The 19,145-nt window shown below is 33.4% G+C and overlaps 1 protein-coding gene and 1 long non-coding RNA gene across 9 annotated transcripts in view; one reads left to right on the top strand and one right to left on the bottom strand.

Annotated features, from left to right (window-relative positions):
- LOC129748565 (nocturnin) overlaps positions 1-19,145 on the top strand; it is a 125,445-nt gene that overhangs the window by 94,376 nt on the left and 11,924 nt on the right. The window lies entirely within an intron of this gene.
- On the bottom strand, positions 12,198-12,587 carry LOC129748569 (uncharacterized). Its single transcript, XR_008737772.1, has 3 exons — positions 12,518-12,587; positions 12,343-12,446; positions 12,198-12,281 (listed from the first exon to the last, which is right to left on the bottom strand). It is a non-coding gene; the product is annotated as an uncharacterized LOC129748569 (long non-coding RNA).

Genomic DNA, 19,145 nt, shown 5'->3' with positions numbered 1-19,145 from the left:
TTCCAAACCGTTCGTGAACACTGACTCAATGAATACAGCTGTTTACGTCCGAGAGTGCCTGAACCGTCACCTTCTACCCATGATCGGCAAGCATGATTACCCAGTACTGTTTCGGACGGATTTGGCTCCAGTTCACCACTCGGATGACACGGTGGCTTGGTATCAATCCAACTAAGTTCAGATCGTACCGAATGAGATGAATCCGCTAAATTGACCTCTAGCGAAATCGATTGAAAGTTTTAAGGCCCATACCAAATCGTATTTGAAAAAACCCGATTTAATACACTTAACAGTGGATTGGAGCCTTTCTAACAGAGTTTAAATTATATTTGGAAATATATAAAATAATATAGAATATACATGATAGATTCCTTCCCTCTGAATCATATAAGTATGATTTCAGATATTCAAACACGAAAAATTCCAATCTCAATATAAAAAAATGATGCCTGATACGTTTTTTTGGGGAAAAGCGAACTGGTATGTAAGGAGCTCATTTTATGTATGGAAAGAATGGTATTTAAACAGTAGAATTTCCAAGATTTATAACACGCTGAAATGGTGCCGTGGTAGCAACCAGAACTTTCACGTTGCTGGTCACGGTTCGAATCTTACTGTTTTTTTATGCTTTTTTTTTACTGAATAAGTAAAACCAACTACAATATTGATGGATAGCCGTGACGCGTGCCCTAGCATGATACCTTTTTTAGAGCTCAACCATGCATAGAGGAAAAATTCCCACAAAAGGAGGGGAAAGTAATATGACTATTAAATGATTAATCTCATTCTGTAAACTAAATCTGAAATCTTATTCTGATTCTAAAGTTTGAATTTTGAGTTACAACACTTAGTCTAATATTTGAATATAAGTTCCAATTTCAAATTCCAGGTTGATCTTTAATCCAAATTCTTAATCAGAATTCTAAATCTGAATTCTCAATCTGAATTCTGAATCTGAACTCTGAATTTGAATTCTAAATCTGTATTCTGAATCTGAATTCTGAATCTGAATTCTGAATCTGAATTCTGAATCTGAATTCTGAATCTGAGTTCTGAATCTGAATTCTGAATCTGAATTCTGAATCTGAATTCTGAATTCTGAATCTGAATTCTGAATCTTAATTCTGAATCTGAATTCTGAATCTGAATTCTGAATCTGAATTCTGAATCTGAATTCTGAATCTGAATTCTGAATCTGAATTCTGAATCTAAATTCTGAATCTGAATTCTGAATCTGAATTCTGAATCTGAATTCTGAATCTGAATTCTGAATCTGAATTCTGAATCTGAATTCTGAATCTGAATTCTGAATCTGAATTCTGAATCTGAATTCTGAATCGGAATTCTGAATCTGAATTCTGAATCTGAATTCTGAATATGAATTCTGAATCTGAATTCTGGATCTGAATTCTGAATCTGAATTCTGAATCTGAATTCTGAATCTGAATTCTGAATCTGAATTCTGAATCTGAATTCTGAATCTGAATTCTGAATCTGAATTCTGAATCTGAATTCTGAATCTGAATTCTGAATCTGAATTCTGAATCTGAATTCTGAATCTGAATTCTGAATCTGAATTCTGAATCTGAATTCTGAATCTGAATTCTGAATCTGAATTCTTAATCTTGTAAATCTCATTTTGATTGTTTTGCATCACACGGTTTTCAACATTGAAATTTCTTTCATCCAAATTTTTTTTTATGATTTCGGATTTTACAACTTTTAATAGTATGGTTTTACCCCTAAAAGTATGCAGCAAACTTAATTTCAGAAAAATTGTGAAAAAAAGTTTTCACAAAACAAAATCGTGTTTTCATGCGTAATGATCTTTAAGTCATCGCAAATTTATCAAAAACTGTGCAAATTGGTATTCTTGGAGAAACAATTCCAGAATTGAAAATTGATAAAGTGAGGAGAAATTTTACGGATGATGAAAAGAGCGAAAGAACATTTTTGCAAGGAAAATTTATTAACGTACACCATACTTTACCTCGCAACATCCAGCTTCATCAATTTTTAATTCTGATATTCTTTCTCCATGAATCTAAATTTTTCACCGATATGCCGAAAATAAATTTACAAAAATTCTGAATCTGAATTCTGAATCTGAATTCTGATTCTGAATTCTGAATCTGAATTCTGAATCTGAATTCTGAATCTGAATTCTGATTCTGAATTCTGAATCTGAATTCTGAATCTGAATTCTGAATCTGAATTCTGAATCTGAATTCTGAATCTGAATTCTGAATCTGAATTCTGAATCTGAATTCTGAATCTGAATTCTGAATCTGAATTCTGAATCTGAATCTGAATTCTGAATCTGAATTCTGAATCTGAATTCTGAATCTGAATTCTGAATCTGAATTCTGAATCTGAATTCTGAATCTGAATTCTGAATCTGAATTCTGAATCTGAATTCTGAATCTGAATTCTGAATCTGAATTCTGAATCTGAATTCTGAATCTGAATTCTGAATCTGAATTCTGAATCTGAATTCTGAATCTGAATTCTGAATCTGAATTCTGAATCTGAATTCTGAATCTGAATTCTGAATCTGAATTCTGAATCTGAATTCTGAATCTGAATTCTGAATCTGAATTCTGAATCTGAATTCTGAATCTGAATTCTGAATCTGAATTCTGAATCTGAATTCTGAATCTGAATTCTGAATCTGAATTCTTAATCTGAATTCTGAATCTGAATTCTGAATCTAAATTCTGAATCTGAATATGAGTTCTGAATCTGAATTTTGAATTCTGAATTTTGAATCCTGAATTCTGATTCCTAAACCTGTATCCTGAATTTGAAAACTGAATCTGAATTCTGCATCTGAAATTGAATCTAAATTATGTATGAGTATGTAGAAATGAAAAAAAAAACATAAATTCATTCTTCAACACGAGTAAAAAAAACGAGGGTCATAAGATCTTCATATAAATTCCCCCCCAACGCAGTTTCCTGTACGGCTCTGCATTTTGTTGACACCCGGCATGGCTTTAGACACTATAATTTCATAAATGAAATTATAATGTCTATAGGCATGGCGGACTCTGAAGGAAACGCCCATCCGCCATTTGCTGCATTGAAAAGCAAGAAGTGTAAGATATAAACACTGTTGCCGTATTTGCCCCAGCAGACTGAGAAACTGCCCAGACCACGGTGCGTCTTAGTAATGCCTTTTACCTATTTGAGTTTGAGCCGCTTTCAATCAAGCGTGCCGATGGTTTATTGGATAGCGCTTGCAACTTGGGATCTGAAGGGTTTTGGTTCAATTCTCGAGTTAATAAAAATATTATTTTTTTATTTTGATTATCTTCAATTTATAAATGATTGCTGGTGCTGCTGCTTCGAGGCGCCACTAGCAACTTTTTTTTATGCCATAATAAGTATGATATGTATTTGGTAAAGAAAACGGTTTCAACTATTTTGTTTTTTTCCCGTTTTTGAAAGGGTTGTGTAGAAAAAAAAATGCATTCTTTTGAGACTAAAATCATTTTAATTGTGCAGCCCAGTTTCGCAAAAACGTTCTAGACATTTTTAAAATGGCACATACAAATCCACGGACATCAACAGAACTCGTCGAGCTGAGTCGATAGGTACCTATAAAGGTATGTCTAAGACCCATAATTAATGATCTCTCAAATCGACCGATAACCAAACCTTTCTGTTAGAAAGGCAAAAATGATGCCTGATACGTTTTTTTGGGGAAAAGCGAACTGGTATGTAAGGAGCTCATTTTATGTATGGAAAGAATGGTATTTAAACAGTAGAATTTCCAAGATTTATAACACGCTGAAATGGTGCCGTGGTAGCAACCAGAACTTTCACGTTGCTGGTCACGGTTCGAATCTTACTGTTTTTTTATGCTTTTTTTTTTACTGAATAAGTAAAACCAACTACAATATTGATGGATAGCCGTGACGCGTGCCCTAGCATGATACCTTTTTTAGAGCTCAACCATGCATAGAGGAAAAATTCCCACAAAAGGAGGGGAAAGTAATATGACTATTAAATGATTAATCTCATTCTGTAAACTAAATCTGAAATCTTATTCTGATTCTAAAGTTTGAATTTTGAGTTACAACACTTAGTCTAATATTTGAATATAAGTTCCAATTTCAAATTCCAGGTTGATCTTTAATCCAAATTCTTAATCAGAATTCTAAATCTGAATTCTCAATCTGAATTCTGAATCTGAACTCTGAATTTGAATTCTAAATCTGTATTCTGAATCTGAATTCTGAATCTGAATTCTGAATCTGAATTCTGAATCTGAATTCTGAATCTGAATTCTGAATCTGAGTTCTGAATCTGAATTCTGAATCTGAATTCTGAATCTGAATTCTGAATTCTGAATCTGAATTCTGAATCTTAATTCTGAATCTGAATTCTGAATCTGAATTCTGAATCTGAATTCTGAATCTGAATTCTGAATCTGAATTCTGAATCTGAATTCTGAATCTAAATTCTGAATCTGAATTCTGAATCTGAATTCTGAATCTGAATTCTGAATCTGAATTCTGAATCTGAATTCTGAATCTGAATTCTGAATCTGAATTCTGAATCTGAATTCTGAATCTGAATTCTGAATCTGAATTCTGAATCTGAATTCTGAATCTGAATTCTGAATCGGAATTCTGAATCTGAATTCTGAATCTGAATTCTGAATATGAATTCTGAATCTGAATTCTGAATCTGAATTCTGAATCTGAATTCTGAATCTGAATTCTGAATCTGAATTCTGAATCTGAATTCTGAATCTGAATTCTGAATCTGAATTCTGAATCTGAATTCTGAATCTGAATTCTGAATCTGAATTCTGAATCTGAATTCTGAATCTGAATTCTGAATCTGAATTCTGAATCTGAATTCTGAATCTGAATTCTGAATCTGAATTCTTAATCTTGTAAATCTCATTTTGATTGTTTTGCATCACACGGTTTTCAACATTGAAATTTCTTTCATCCAAATTTTTTTTTATGATTTCGGATTTTACAACTTTTAATAGTATGGTTTTACCCCTAAAAGTATGCAGCAAACTTAATTTCAGAAAAATTGTGAAAAAAAGTTTTCACAAAACAAAATCGTGTTTTCATGCGTAATGATCTTTAAGTCATCGCAAATTTATCAAAAACTGTGCAAATTGGTATTCTTGGAGAAACAATTCCAGAATTGAAAATTGATAAAGTGAGGAGAAATTTTACGGATGATGAAAAGAGCGAAAGAACATTTTTGCAAGGAAAATTTATTAACGTACACCATACTTTACCTCGCAACATCCAGCTTCATCAATTTTTAATTCTGATATTCTTTCTCCATGAATCTAAATTTTTCACCGATATGCCGAAAATAAATTTACAAAAATTCTGAATCTGAATTCTGAATCTGAATTCTGATTCTGAATTCTGAATCTGAATTCTGAATCTGAATTCTGAATCTGAATTCTGATTCTGAATTCTGAATCTGAATTCTGAATCTGAATTCTGAATCTGAATTCTGAATCTGAATTCTGAATCTGAATTCTGAATCTGAATTCTGAATCTGAATTCTGAATCTGAATTCTGAATCTGAATCTGAATTCTGAATCTGAATTCTGAATCTGAATTCTGAATCTGAATTCTGAATCTGAATTCTGAATCTGAATTCTGAATCTGAATTCTGAATCTGAATTCTGAATCTGAATTCTGAATCTGAATTCTGAATCTGAATTCTGAATCTGAATTCTGAATCTGAATTCTGAATCTGAATTCTGAATCTGAATTCTGAATCTGAATTCTGAATCTGAATTCTGAATCTGAATTCTGAATCTGAATTCTGAATCTGAATTCTGAATCTGAATTCTGAATCTGAATTCTGAATCTGAATTCTGAATCTGAATTCTGAATCTGAATTCTGAATCTGAATTCTGAATCTGAATTCTGAATCTGAATTCTGAATCTGAATTCTGAATCTGAATTCTGAATCTGAATTCTGAATCTGAATTCTTAATCTGAATTCTGAATCTGAATTCTGAATCTAAATTCTGAATCTGAATATGAGTTCTGAATCTGAATTTTGAATTCTGAATTTTGAATCCTGAATTCTGATTCCTAAACCTGTATCCTGAATTTGAAAACTGAATCTGAATTCTGCATCTGAAATTGAATCTAAATTATGTATGAGTATGTAGAAATGAAAAAAAAAACATAAATTCATTCTTCAACACGAGTAAAAAAAACGAGGGTCATAAGATCTTCATATAAATTCCCCCCCAACGCAGTTTCCTGTACGGCTCTGCATTTTGTTGACACCCGGCATGGCTTTAGACACTATAATTTCATAAATGAAATTATAATGTCTATAGGCATGGCGGACTCTGAAGGAAACGCCCATCCGCCATTTGCTGCATTGAAAAGCAAGAAGTGTAAGATATAAACACTGTTGCCGTATTTGCCCCAGCAGACTGAGAAACTGCCCAGACCACGGTGCGTCTTAGTAATGCCTTTTACCTATTTGAGTTTGAGCCGCTTTCAATCAAGCGTGCCGATGGTTTATTGGATAGCGCTTGCAACTTGGGATCTGAAGGGTTTTGGTTCAATTCTCGAGTTAATAAAAATATTATTTTTTTATTTTGATTATCTTCAATTTATAAATGATTGCTGGTGCTGCTGCTTCGAGGCGCCACTAGCAACTTTTTTTTATGCCATAATAAGTATGATATGTATTTGGTAAAGAAAACGGTTTCAACTATTTTGTTTTTTTCCCGTTTTTGAAAGGGTTGTGTAGAAAAAAAAATGCATTCTTTTGAGACTAAAATCATTTTAATTGTGCAGCCCAGTTTCGCAAAAACGTTCTAGACATTTTTAAAATGGCACATACAAATCCACGGACATCAACAGAACTCGTCGAGCTGAGTCGATAGGTACCTATAAAGGTATGTCTAAGACCCATAATTAATGATCTCTCAAATCGACCGATAACCAAACCTTTCTGTTAGAAAGGCAAAACATGTAAAACCGTCAGATTCTATCGAAAACATTGCAAAAGGCTGAAAAAAGTGGTCAAAATTATCGTAAATCACTCTGTGCAGAAGCTTATGACCAATCTTCGATCAAAAAATTCAATCACTGGCCTACGATTGACTGGAATCTATTTTTTCATTGATGCATTGCAAAAGAAAACTATAAAGAACATAAAAGTGAAGAAAAAAAAATTATTTGCTCTTAAGTTGGGTCTATACTGTTCATTTTAAATCGTGCTTATACATAATGGAACACCTTATATTTTCAGCTGTTTCAGGAAGCTTTACTCAGTACATTTTAACGTTTCATAATTGATTTCATTTGCAGTAGCCGACAATAGTTAGTTATCCCATTTACCATTATTTATTCGAGTCTAAGTCAGTAGATTAGTCTTTAATAACACTAGTTTACAAAATTTAAAAAAAATCGTGAACTTGATTAACTGACCAACATTTTTAATGTGAAATCGGGCGCTGAATCCGGAAATGAAATTCAAAAAAATCTCAGTAGAGCCGTTTTTGAGTTATGCTCCAAATATGAAATTTTAAAAAAATTAAAAAAGTTCTTGTACTTAGATTAAAATATCTTGAACGGCATAACAGTAATTTGAAATCCCTCTTTTGCATATTGAAGGTGAATAAATTTTCTATCGATCATCTGAACACTGTTTTTGCGTTTGACCAACAGTATTGCTGATATTAGTGACGTATAAAACGCAATGCGTAAAAAGTATTCATTGCGTGTTGGACAAAATTTGCGGCCTTTGAACCGCAATAACTTTTCTGTTTCAAATCCAATCGAGTTACAGTCTTCTGGTGAAATATTTGTCTCAACTTAGGCTTTAAGAAAATCAACCATAAAAAAAACATTCAACTAGTGATGAGAAAAGTTATTGATGAAAAACCAGTATTTTTCGTTCCTTCCGGGCAAATTACCTCAAAACATTATTCACGTTTGAGACTTAAGCAACCCCTCCCTATGGTCAGATCTTCCTGAAACTTGGCATATGACCTTCTGGTAAGCTAATAAATAATTTTGACTTGAAGCGAGTGAGATTAATCATGTTTCATTCTTCCTATACTATGATAAGTGTACTGCGGTTTGTTAAATTATTAAAAACTCCAAAAATTTCAGTTATTGTAAAGTAGCAATAACTTCTTCAATTTTCACCCGATTTTGATAAATAACCACTTGAAATCTTTGTTTTGAATTGATATTTAAGCGCAATTTTTTAAATGCTACCATCGAGTCTAAAACTTTCGTTGAAACAAAATTTTCTCTAAAAAAATGCGTTTTTTTTATATTTTTTTTTCTCATAAAGTCACTAATATCAGCAATACTGTTGGTCAAACGCAAAAACAGTTTTCAGATAATCGATAGAAAACTCATTCACCTTCAATATGCAAAAGAGGGATTTCAAATTACTGTTATGCCGTCCAAGATATTTTAATCTAAGTACAAGAACTTTTTTATTTTTTTTTAAATTTCATATTTGGAGCATAACTCAAAAACGGCTCTACTGAGATTTTTTTTAATTTCATTTTCGGATTCAGCGTCCGATTTCACATTAGAAATGACTTTCAGTTTACTGAGTTCAAAAATGCTGTAAACTAGTGTAATCATTTCATTTTATCTATCACTAGCTGACCCGGTGTGCTTTGCTACACCTTCAGAAATTTTTGAAACTTGTGGTACCTAGTTATTTAACTTGTTATTTATTTGCACAAAATTTTAAGTTCAATTTCAATATCATGAAATTTTTTTTTCAAAATGAATTTGCAAATTTTTTATTTTGAAATCTTAATTATTTTTTTTAAATCCGTGTTTTAATCCTTTTTTTGACTCTGAATTTCTTTGCTTAAAAAGTTTATAACTTATGCCAAAATATTTTTTTTATAAATATGAAACTTTGTCAAACTATCATGTGAGCATTTTATTCGTTCTCGAATTATCATACGAATTACCCCCATTCCTATATCCCTAATTGAAAGAAGGTGGGTCTCATAACATCAGAAAAACACTTCTTGTATACAAATACGATCCCACGTCATATATGGCCCCATTCTCGATAAGTTCTCGAGTTATTCAAAAAATTGGTGTCCCTCTCCCTACTGTATATCTCCCCTCTGGCAAGAGAAGGGGGTTTCAAACCATCGAAGAAACATTGCTTGTACACAAATTTGCTCCCATGATAATTTAATTCTATTTTCTCGATAAGTTTTAGAAATATTAAACAAATTTTATCAATGCCCTCTTTTCCCTCTATATCGTTCCACTGATTTGTGGTAGTGATGCTAAACTACCGGAAAAAAAACATATCTTGAGCTCGAATACCCTCTCATGCCAAATTTGGTTTCGATTGATTTATAAGTTGTCGAGCTATGCTATAAAATTTGTATCGGAGCCGCTCTTCCTACCTATCCTCTACCTGGAGGAACAGGATCAAGATTGAACATTCCGTGTATTCAAATACACTCCTATGCCAAATTCTTCCCCAGTTGCTAAATTGAATGATTGTTCCATTTGTTAGATAAGTTTTTGGTTTATGCAAAACAATCATACATACATATATGAGCTTCCGTCTTCCCTAACTGCATTCTCAATTGAAGGAGAAAGAAGTCTCAAATAAGCTAATAACCAGTTTACGTATTCATGCCAAAGCTTTCCCATGCCAAAGTTGTTTCCATTTGCTTGATAAGATCTCGAGTAATGCGAATAATTGTAAAGGAGCCCCCCCCCCCCCTCCCCCTCTCCTTCATATCACCCCACTGGAAGGAGGCAGTAGTACCAAATATTCACATAAACCTTCCCTGTGCTCAAATACCCTCTCAACCCAAATTTCATTCCATATGCTTAGTAAGTTCCCGAGGGATGTAAAAATTATATGGGAGGACCCTCCTCCCTTAAGATTTTCCGACTTGAAGGACGAAAGGTTCTCAAAATATCATAGAAACATTTATCGTAATCATATACCTTCCCACGTCAAATTGGGTGCCATTTGCTTGATTATTTATCCAGTTATGCTAAAAATTGTAAAGGAGCACCCTCCCCCCCCTTTCTATATCCTCACTGGAAGGAGGGAGGGGTATCAAATATTCATAGAACTGTTTATCGTACCCATATACCCTTCCTAGCCAAATTTGGTTTCATTTGCTCGAATAGTTTTCAAGCTATGCAATAAAAAAGTGGTTAAAGCCCCCCCCCCTTCTTCCTGTATCTCCAATGGAAGGAGGGAGGGGTTTAAATAATCATAGAACCATTTTTCGTATTCCACTACCCACCTATGCCAAATTTTGTTCCATTAGCTTGATTAGTTTTCGAGTTATATGAAAAATTGTAAGGTAGCCCCCCCCCCTTCTTATCATCCCACTGAGAAGAGGGAGGGGTACCAAATATTCATAGAAATATTCCTCGTTCCCAAATATCACCCCATGCCAAATTTGATACCATTTGCTTGATGGGTTCTCGACTTATGCAAAAAATTGTCTTTTGTTTGGGAGGCCCCTCCCTCCCTTCATGAGAGAGGGAGGGGTCTCAAACCACAATAGGAACCTTCCCCTGCCTCCAATACCCCCACCTGTCAAGTTTCACGCAAATCGGTTCAGTAGTTTCCGAGTCTATAGGGAACAGACAGACAGACAGACAGACAGACAGACAGACAGACAGACAGAAATTCATTTTTATATATATAGATTTTATTAAAGTAACATATTCATGGAGTTGGATGTAGAATTTTTCACAAAATAATACCATAAAATTGATATAATCACAATGAAAGCAAACAAAAAAAAAAAACAGCGATGGCAATTTCATCAAAGATCCTGTCAGTGAAAAATTTCAACTGTTGTAATAAATTGGTTTTTTACACCTTTGTTGAGTGAGGGGGTCTAAATTAGACTTACCGGCTATACTCTCTTCTCAGGGGCACCTACGCCTGATTTGGGGTTTTTTTTGTTGGCCTGGAGGCGTTTGGGGACGGCCGGTATTAGCAGCTGGGAACCGGTATACCTCTTAGGACACTGAGGTGTTTCTTTTGTGGTTCTCGGATGGATCTTCTTCTTGAATCACACTGGGTCGCACGATTGGGCCTTCAGACACTACACGTAATCTCTATGGCCCCACAATTTCACGGGTTGAGCTTCTTTTGGTGCTCGAGAAACCTCGACCGAACCGAGTGTTGCCACGACGGGTTCACGGTGCCACCGTATGGGCGAATTCCGGAGTTATCGCGGCACGTTTTTTGGATTTCGGAGCCTGTCGGACCTTGCGCGCGTTCACGGACTAACACGTCCTGTCTCTTCAGTGGTTGGCAGGCAAGAGACTGAGACACGGTTTTCTCTCCCCTTTCCGGGGTTTTTCTTTTGTTGGGAGTTCGCAAACTCCATTCGAGACGCAAACTCCGAGATGTTGTGGAGTGCGTTTTCCCAACCAGCGGTTCCCAAGCGTCGTTAACCGCCCCTTTTTTACCCCCAGCCCATCTACGCTTTTATTTATTTCGTTTAAACTAATGGGACATATTAACATGTTACACTGTATCTCAGTGAGATTTGAACTCACGTCTTCTTTGGGCCCGGCAAGGAATACTGCCAAAATGCGCTTGGCGAAAAGGAAGCAAATCGAGCAGTACTGATAATGATAACTGGTCTTCAACTTGTTTGATTCTGAGAAGCTGGCCATACGTTACACCACATTTTTACAAATGCGATGAAATTCGATGAAATTCTGTCGCTGTGAATACGATTTTCATCGTTTATGGAACTGCCTGAACGAGTGCGCAATCTGTTTGACTTGAATCGATCGGATTCGAAATTTTTTTTGCAGGCAACCCTTTGTGGTTGTTTTAGCGGAATTTTCAACCTTTAGGATGGCTCATCCCTACACGAAAAATAATCTACACGAAGCGGCTACGTGAAAAACAACATAATTTTTATCCAAATGATTTTCCCGTAAAAGCTACGCAATGAATATGTAAACGCATCCCTATAGGAAATGATTCTCAATGAAAATTACCTACAACCTACGTGAATTTCTAGTCAGTTCAACTAGATGTGATGGTGAAAGTTGTGTGAAATATTGGTCGATTTGATTTTTTCTTTCCCTTTCTTCTTGTTGATATAAATAATGATAAGAACAGCAAACATGTTTATAAATTTCAATATATTTCATATGCAAACACTACCACTAAATTTATCACTTTCACTACAAAAATCGCAATCACTTGAATAAAAATTTTTTTCTGAATTTCGAGTGGTTGACCAACGCAGCTTGGATTTTATCATCCTGTAAAATTTAAAAATATGAATTCATTAAAATTTAAATACTTCTATGAAAGACAATTTACCTTGTACAACTTGTTCCTTGTGCCATAAATTTGTCAAACATCAATTTTGGGAGTTCCACCAAAGCATGAACGAACATGACCAGACTTCCAGAAGTTTTCCGAAACTGAAAAAAACACAAACAAACCACAGCTTAGATAAAAATAATATTCGACGAATTAATCAACAAACACTTACCTCCTTGGGTTCTGCGCACGATGTTCAGTGTGATCTACTGCTCGTCTTTAGATGTTGAATGCTTCTGAGCTGCCATAACCGTTGCTGGAGTTTTTACATAAAAAAATATCAATAAGCTGACTGACGAAAAATCACTTTTCTAATAAAAATTTAGTACCACACGCTTGAGGAAATTGAGGACAACGGATTTTCATCCATCCACTTAAATTTTACGTGAAATTTATGTGTCAGTCATTTGAAAGTACAGTACTTATTACAAGGCACACGTAAAATCAATGTTATGCCACGAAAGCTTAGTTAACGTGAAAAAGCCCGTATGTTAAATGTCTGAATTGTTTTGGGTGTAGAGTGCTTTTCCAGTAGTTCGCATCCGTTTTGACTCTCCGCGCCAGCATTGCCAGACCTTTTTTTGGTCGCCAGGTAGAATTTTCGTTTATCTCTGCGGATAATCCCTATAATTTTTGTCGGTACTCCGTAAATAATCCGTAGATCTACGTAGAAATCCATAGATTTGGCATCCCTACTCCGTGGCAAAAAAAAAACTAACATTTTAGTACGGAGTTGCAAAAAAAAACTGTTAAGATTGCTATTGCTCTCGGAACTAGACGAACGAACCAAATTTAAAAATTATCCTTTTTTACCATTTAACGTTTGACGATGAAGCATCTTAAAAATGATCAAGATTATTGTTTTAATTTTTCATTTATCTTTAATGTAAATGTTTTTTTCGAAACAACACAAAATATAATCAAATTATCATTAATCATTTATCAAAATGCGAGGAAACTTTTAAATCATTTCAAAACGTAAGTAGGTTACAGGAAAATCAAAGTTATTATTAATCGAAAAAAGTAGTTTTGAAACAAACTCAGTTTTGTTGATGAACTATTTTAAGCAATTGCAAACATTCAATCATCTTTTCGTAATTCGAATTCATATCAGAAAATGATATATTCCATGACATAAAATAAGCTTGCCATATTGCCCCGTTTTACCCTTTCCAACCCGGTTATTCAATACAAAATTTAAGGGAATGTCCGGCGCGGCCCAGTTGCTCGGATTTTACCCGGATTCATTCACTTAATTTGCAAATATAGTTTGCTATGCTATGTATTTTATATCTTACACCACGGCTAGAAGCTGGTCCCTTTTTAATAACTTTGTTTTTCAAGTTTGGTCACTATAGTCATGATTTTTAGTACATTCTTTGCAGATGACTATATTTTACCTTTGAAAGCTTTTTTCAAGTTTTTTGAAGTTCGAATATACTTATTTTTAAGACTCAATAATCCATGCTTAAAAGATGTTATTTTTCAACCTTAATAATTAATGATTTTTGCGTCGAGAACGAAAAAGTGACCGATTTTTATCATTATAATTATTATCGGATTTTTGAAACCCTAGAATACAATTTAAAAACTGCTGGTGTATTTTGATGAAAAAAAAGTTCCAAGTATTTTTCTTTTTAATTTTTGTTGAATATTTCCTGGCTTTTGCCCGGATATTACCTCGTTTTTAAGTTGAAATCAAATGCACGAGTTTGGCCAGAATTTAAGATCAAATTGCCTGGACGTATCTGGCTTGGATAGGTGCGCAAAAAATTCGGACAACCTTATTACACATACATGAACTATCTTGTAGCAAGCAACTAAAGGATACGAAATTAAGGTCTTCGGCAAAGTTGTTCAGCAGAAAATTTCATTTGAAGACTTTCAGAGTACGAAGAAAGAAGAAGTTCGTTTTTCTGTGAAAACATGAATGAGTTTTATAACAAAACGAGTTTTTTTTAATATCAGGATTTGGGAAATTAAAAAAGACCCTAATTGACTCAGTCTGATGCCATGTGCCATGCGATGAAATGTATTTTCTTGTTTGTCAGAAGATTATAAACTCTTATGAACTGTTTAAAAAAAAAGTCAGAATTGACTAACTGATCATTTAACTTATTGGTTGGAATTTTTTATGTCTCTATGAATGTCATTTTTTACTTGATGTGGTCACTAATATTGCCCCACTTTTTTGCCTCACAGTCGCTTCTCGCCCTGTATAAATGACTTCAATGTTTGAATTAGGTACTGCTCAGAATTATAAAAACAATTATAATTCGTAATCATAAACGTTTTGGTGAGTCAAACCAGTTTGATAAAATTGATTTTATTTATTTTTAACGTTTCTGTATGACAAAAAACATTATGTGTCATCCAACATTCCTAAAAATATTTTCTAGTCTGATCGAAAATATAAATATTATACTTCCACTTTAACATCGTGCAAGACATTAACCCTTTTAGCACCGAGCAAAAAGAGCATACAATGGCGAAAAAAAGAACCCAAATCGTAAAATTTTTAGTGGTTTCTTAAATAGCTTATTAAATTGAAAGTAGAAGTGATATTGACAAAATTTAAACATAAGTTTGTTGAAGAAATGATGAAGAATGGAATCATATTAATTTTGTTGTGATTTTTATTTGGATTCATAGGTTAAACACCATAGAAGGAAGTCATCGAATTTTTAGAGCATTGTTTCTTAATTTCAAAACATTATGACGCATCCTACACAATATAACTTTTCGTGACTTAGTATACATTAGAAAGTGTCATATTTAAGCTTCAAATTCAACCATTTTCTGCAAAAATATGTTGTTTTGGCTGATAAAATAAAGGTTGATAAACGAAGAATCTCATTATAGACAGAAAAATCTTTCAAGGTATTTGAGTTAATAAACGCTCTTGTATACTTAACTTATCTTTCTGTTGTATAGATATCCAAAAGAATATTTTGTTGATTATTTTAATAATTGTTTAAAATGGGAATAAAAAAAACTTCAGATTAAAAAATTAATTCGGGTATATATTCAAAAAAGTCATGATGTCTGTTGTTCATAAATTATTTTCACATCTATCGCTACCCTTCTCTTCGGAATTATGTCAAATAACCGAATTGAATCCTAATAAAAATGGGCCTATATCGAATGTTTATGTTTTTCAAATATATATGTAAGTATATCGAGTAAAAAATGGCGATAAAATCGGAGGTAGACAAAATTGGCATAGTGTACATTAGACTGCACCAAATTTCTATTGGAAATTTCAAGCTTGTGAAATGATATGCGCTGCAGGCTTAAATCCTAGGCCTGGAGATTTTGAGACATTTTGTTCGGGAGGAACATGATAATCCAGTTTTTCATGAATAACTTTTGCCCCTTTCGGCCGATTTCTTTTAAAAATAGTTTTTCTCAAAGCCTAAACTATGACAAATATTTCATCAGAAGACTGCATTTCAATTCGACTTATGATAAAAAAGTTTTTAGACTTCAAAAATGGGGTAACTTATTTCAGGGTGATATTTATCACTGTTAATGATCCGTCAAAATGTTCGAAGCCGTGTCTCTCATTAATAGTGATGAGCAGGGCCGTAGGAAGAACCGACTCATGGGGGGTGGTTTTGGTGACTAATGATTACCTATGATTTTTTTTGTCTAAAACACACAAATAGAAAAAAAATAAAACAAATTATGTTTGTGATTATATGATTGTTCATTTTAAAGTAATCATTAATAGTGTTCGTATAAAATTGTTACTTAAGAGAAGACACGAATGCCACAAGGATGGTAAAGTGTCATTAATAAAAGCTTAGAAAAAAGTAACTTCAGAAAAGTGGTCCTTGGCCTTTGAATTTGTTTAAAATTCTGGTAAATTAAAGTTATTTGATTTGAGCATAAAATAAGTTCTTCGTAGGATAGCCTTCAATTTCTTAAAAAAAACTTATTCTATACTCAAATCAAACAAGCCCAATCTTCTTTACTCTTTTGTAAATACCAAGATTCTAACCTTTGATGAAAATAAATAAAATTTTCCAGAACAACAGTAAGAGATAAAAAAATTTCGAATCAAATTTGCTTGATGCAAACTTGAACTAAACTTATGATTTAAGTTTGAAATTTGGCTTTAAAAAAAGCTGCAATTTTAATAATGTTAAACAATACACCGAAAAAATAAAAAAAATTGTGCAGATTTTTTAGGTGAAGATCAGCCACATGTTTCTTAAACAGGAAGTATTTTTCAATGAATCAATTCAATACTAAACATCCTGTGGATGATTTTTTCAAAATATAATTTGGAATATTTTGCATGAATCAAAACTTAGAAAATTAACTTAAATTCTACTTCATATTTGTGATTTTCAGCTGAATTGTCTGTACAAACTTATTCTGATTAAAAACTTTAAAATCGGGAAATTGAAATGACAAGCAAATTTTTAAGTTCATGTTCTTTTAAATTTCTCAACAATTTTATGTTGATTGAAAAACTCATTCACAAACTCAATCTTTTTCTGAATTTTTAATCTGAATTCAAAAATTGAACTTTGAATCTGTTTCCGAATTTCTATATGATTTCCGAAATGTTCAAAAAATTTCCGAATCTTAATTTCAGATCCAAATTTCATGAGCCCTCATTCAAGAATCTTTTATTAATATTCTGTAGTGCTGGTTAGATCTTAATTCACTATTTCAATCATTTATTTATCAATCTGTTTTGTGAATATGATATAAAATGTGAATTTCATATGATGAATCAGAATCTGGTTTTCAATTTTGGATCGCCACTTAAAAGCTTCAAATGTTTAAATTTTGTGTTAGGAAATAGTTTAAGAACATAGAATTTGAATGTAAAACAAATTTTTACTTTTTCCATATTCGGAAAACTATTATCAAAATATTGAAAATGCATTCAACTTTCGAAAAACGTGATTCAAATTTGAAATGAAATGCAAAACCAAATTCGAACAAGGATTTCAAAGCAGCTTTTCATTCCTAATTACTAATGATTATTCGAACTGAAAATCAAGAATCCTAAAAATGATACAAAATCAAAAATACGAAAATATGTAGAAATACAATTTTGGTTATAGGAATATGGAACAAGAACCTACAAATTGGGTTTAGTTAAAAATTTAATATTCAGACCTGAATTTCTATGATAAGGTTGGCAAATTGCCCGGTTTTAACCAGCCCGGATATTTAATATAAAATTTGGGAAAAGTCTGGTCCGACCCGGTTGCCAAGATTTCATTCGAAAAGCCGGGATTTTTCACGGGTTTGATCTCATTCTCATTTATAAATCAAACTAAAAAAAACAAGTTGTGTTGTACTTTCTCTTATTTATGCGTCAAAAATTTGTGCAGCCAATTTCAAAAAATTATCATGAAAGGTATTTTAAGTTTTTTCTTCTAGATTTTTGAGAAGTAATTCCTAGGTTTTGACCAACATTGCCGATTTTGCCTGAATTTGGTCGACAATTTTAAAATCAAATACCCGGATTTTGCCAGGTTTTTATATAAAACAGCCAGGATTTGTCGGGCCCGGATACGTGCTGACAAAAATCTGACAACCGTATTCTATGAACAAGTGAGAAAACTTTGAAAAACTGTTGCAGATTTTGAACTTGAAATGGGGTTTTGAGGTTTTTTTTATTAGTTTTTAGTTCAGATAGTTACTCTTGAATATCTTTACTCTATCATCATAATTTGATAATGATTTTAAAATTTTGAGTGTAGAGTAGAATACCTCGCTTGCTTTTTTGGACATTCATGGGGGGGAGGGGGGTTTAACCCCCAAACCCCCCCCCCCCCCGTTCCTACGGCCATGGTGATGAGTATCACCCTGGAAAAAGTTACCCCATTTTTGAAGTCTAATAACTTTTTTATCTTGACTCGAATCGATATGCAGTCTTCGGATGAAATATTTCACATAGTTTAGGCTTTAAGAAAAGCCGTTTTTAAAAAAAATCGGCCTGGGGACCAAATTTATTCATGAAAAACTGGATTTTCATGTTCCTCCCGAATAAAATGTCTCAAAATCTTTAGGACTAGGATCAATTTAAGCCTGCAGCGCATATCATTTCACAAGCTTGACATTTTCCAAAATGTCTCAAAATGTCATACAAACTTTAGGCTCGTTGACCGACCCTTCCCTGAGATCCGATCTGGCCCAAATTTTGCATGAGACCTTGTACTCAATCAATTTAAACCTCCAGCGCATAACTTTTTCAAATTTCGGGTCATTCGGGGCACTCTAGTGTACATATATTGCCTTTAGCATAAAATATAATTTGTACACTACCCTCCAATTTGTTGACTTCTTTGTTTTCAATTGAATTGGGAAGAAACATATTTTTTTAAAACTTATGCTGTGCATGTGTAACTCATGATTTTCACAGATAAAAAATATAAACAAATAGTTTGATGATAAGTTTTAATCGCCGATAAATTTATTAATTTAATATGTTCATTGACACGTGCGGCGAGATGAAACGCTAGGTAGAAGAATTTGTAAAGGCATGAAGAATAGGCGGATAGGCAAGCATCAGATGAGCTTCGTAGGATAAAGTTTGGATAGGTGTTGAAACTGTAAGTCTAGGGCATTTTTTTATTGGAAAGCATGGAAGTGTGGTGGTACGCCTTTGCCGTACAACAGACTACTCTGTATAGGAAGCGTGATCGACTTTTGATCAACACATTCCTAAACACAGCAGGCCAGTTGGATTGTGTACTGTCAATGCCTGACTGTGTATTGACAGTACACAATCCAACTGGCCTGCTGTGTTTAGGAATGTGTTGATCAAAAGT

The sequence above is a fragment of the Uranotaenia lowii genome, chromosome 2 (genome assembly GCF_029784155.1).
Source record: "Uranotaenia lowii strain MFRU-FL chromosome 2, ASM2978415v1, whole genome shotgun sequence".
NCBI classification, from domain to species: Eukaryota; Metazoa; Arthropoda; class Insecta; order Diptera; family Culicidae; genus Uranotaenia; species Uranotaenia lowii.
Note: the sequence above shows the minus strand (reverse complement) of the source record. Positions and strands in the feature narration are given on the sequence as shown.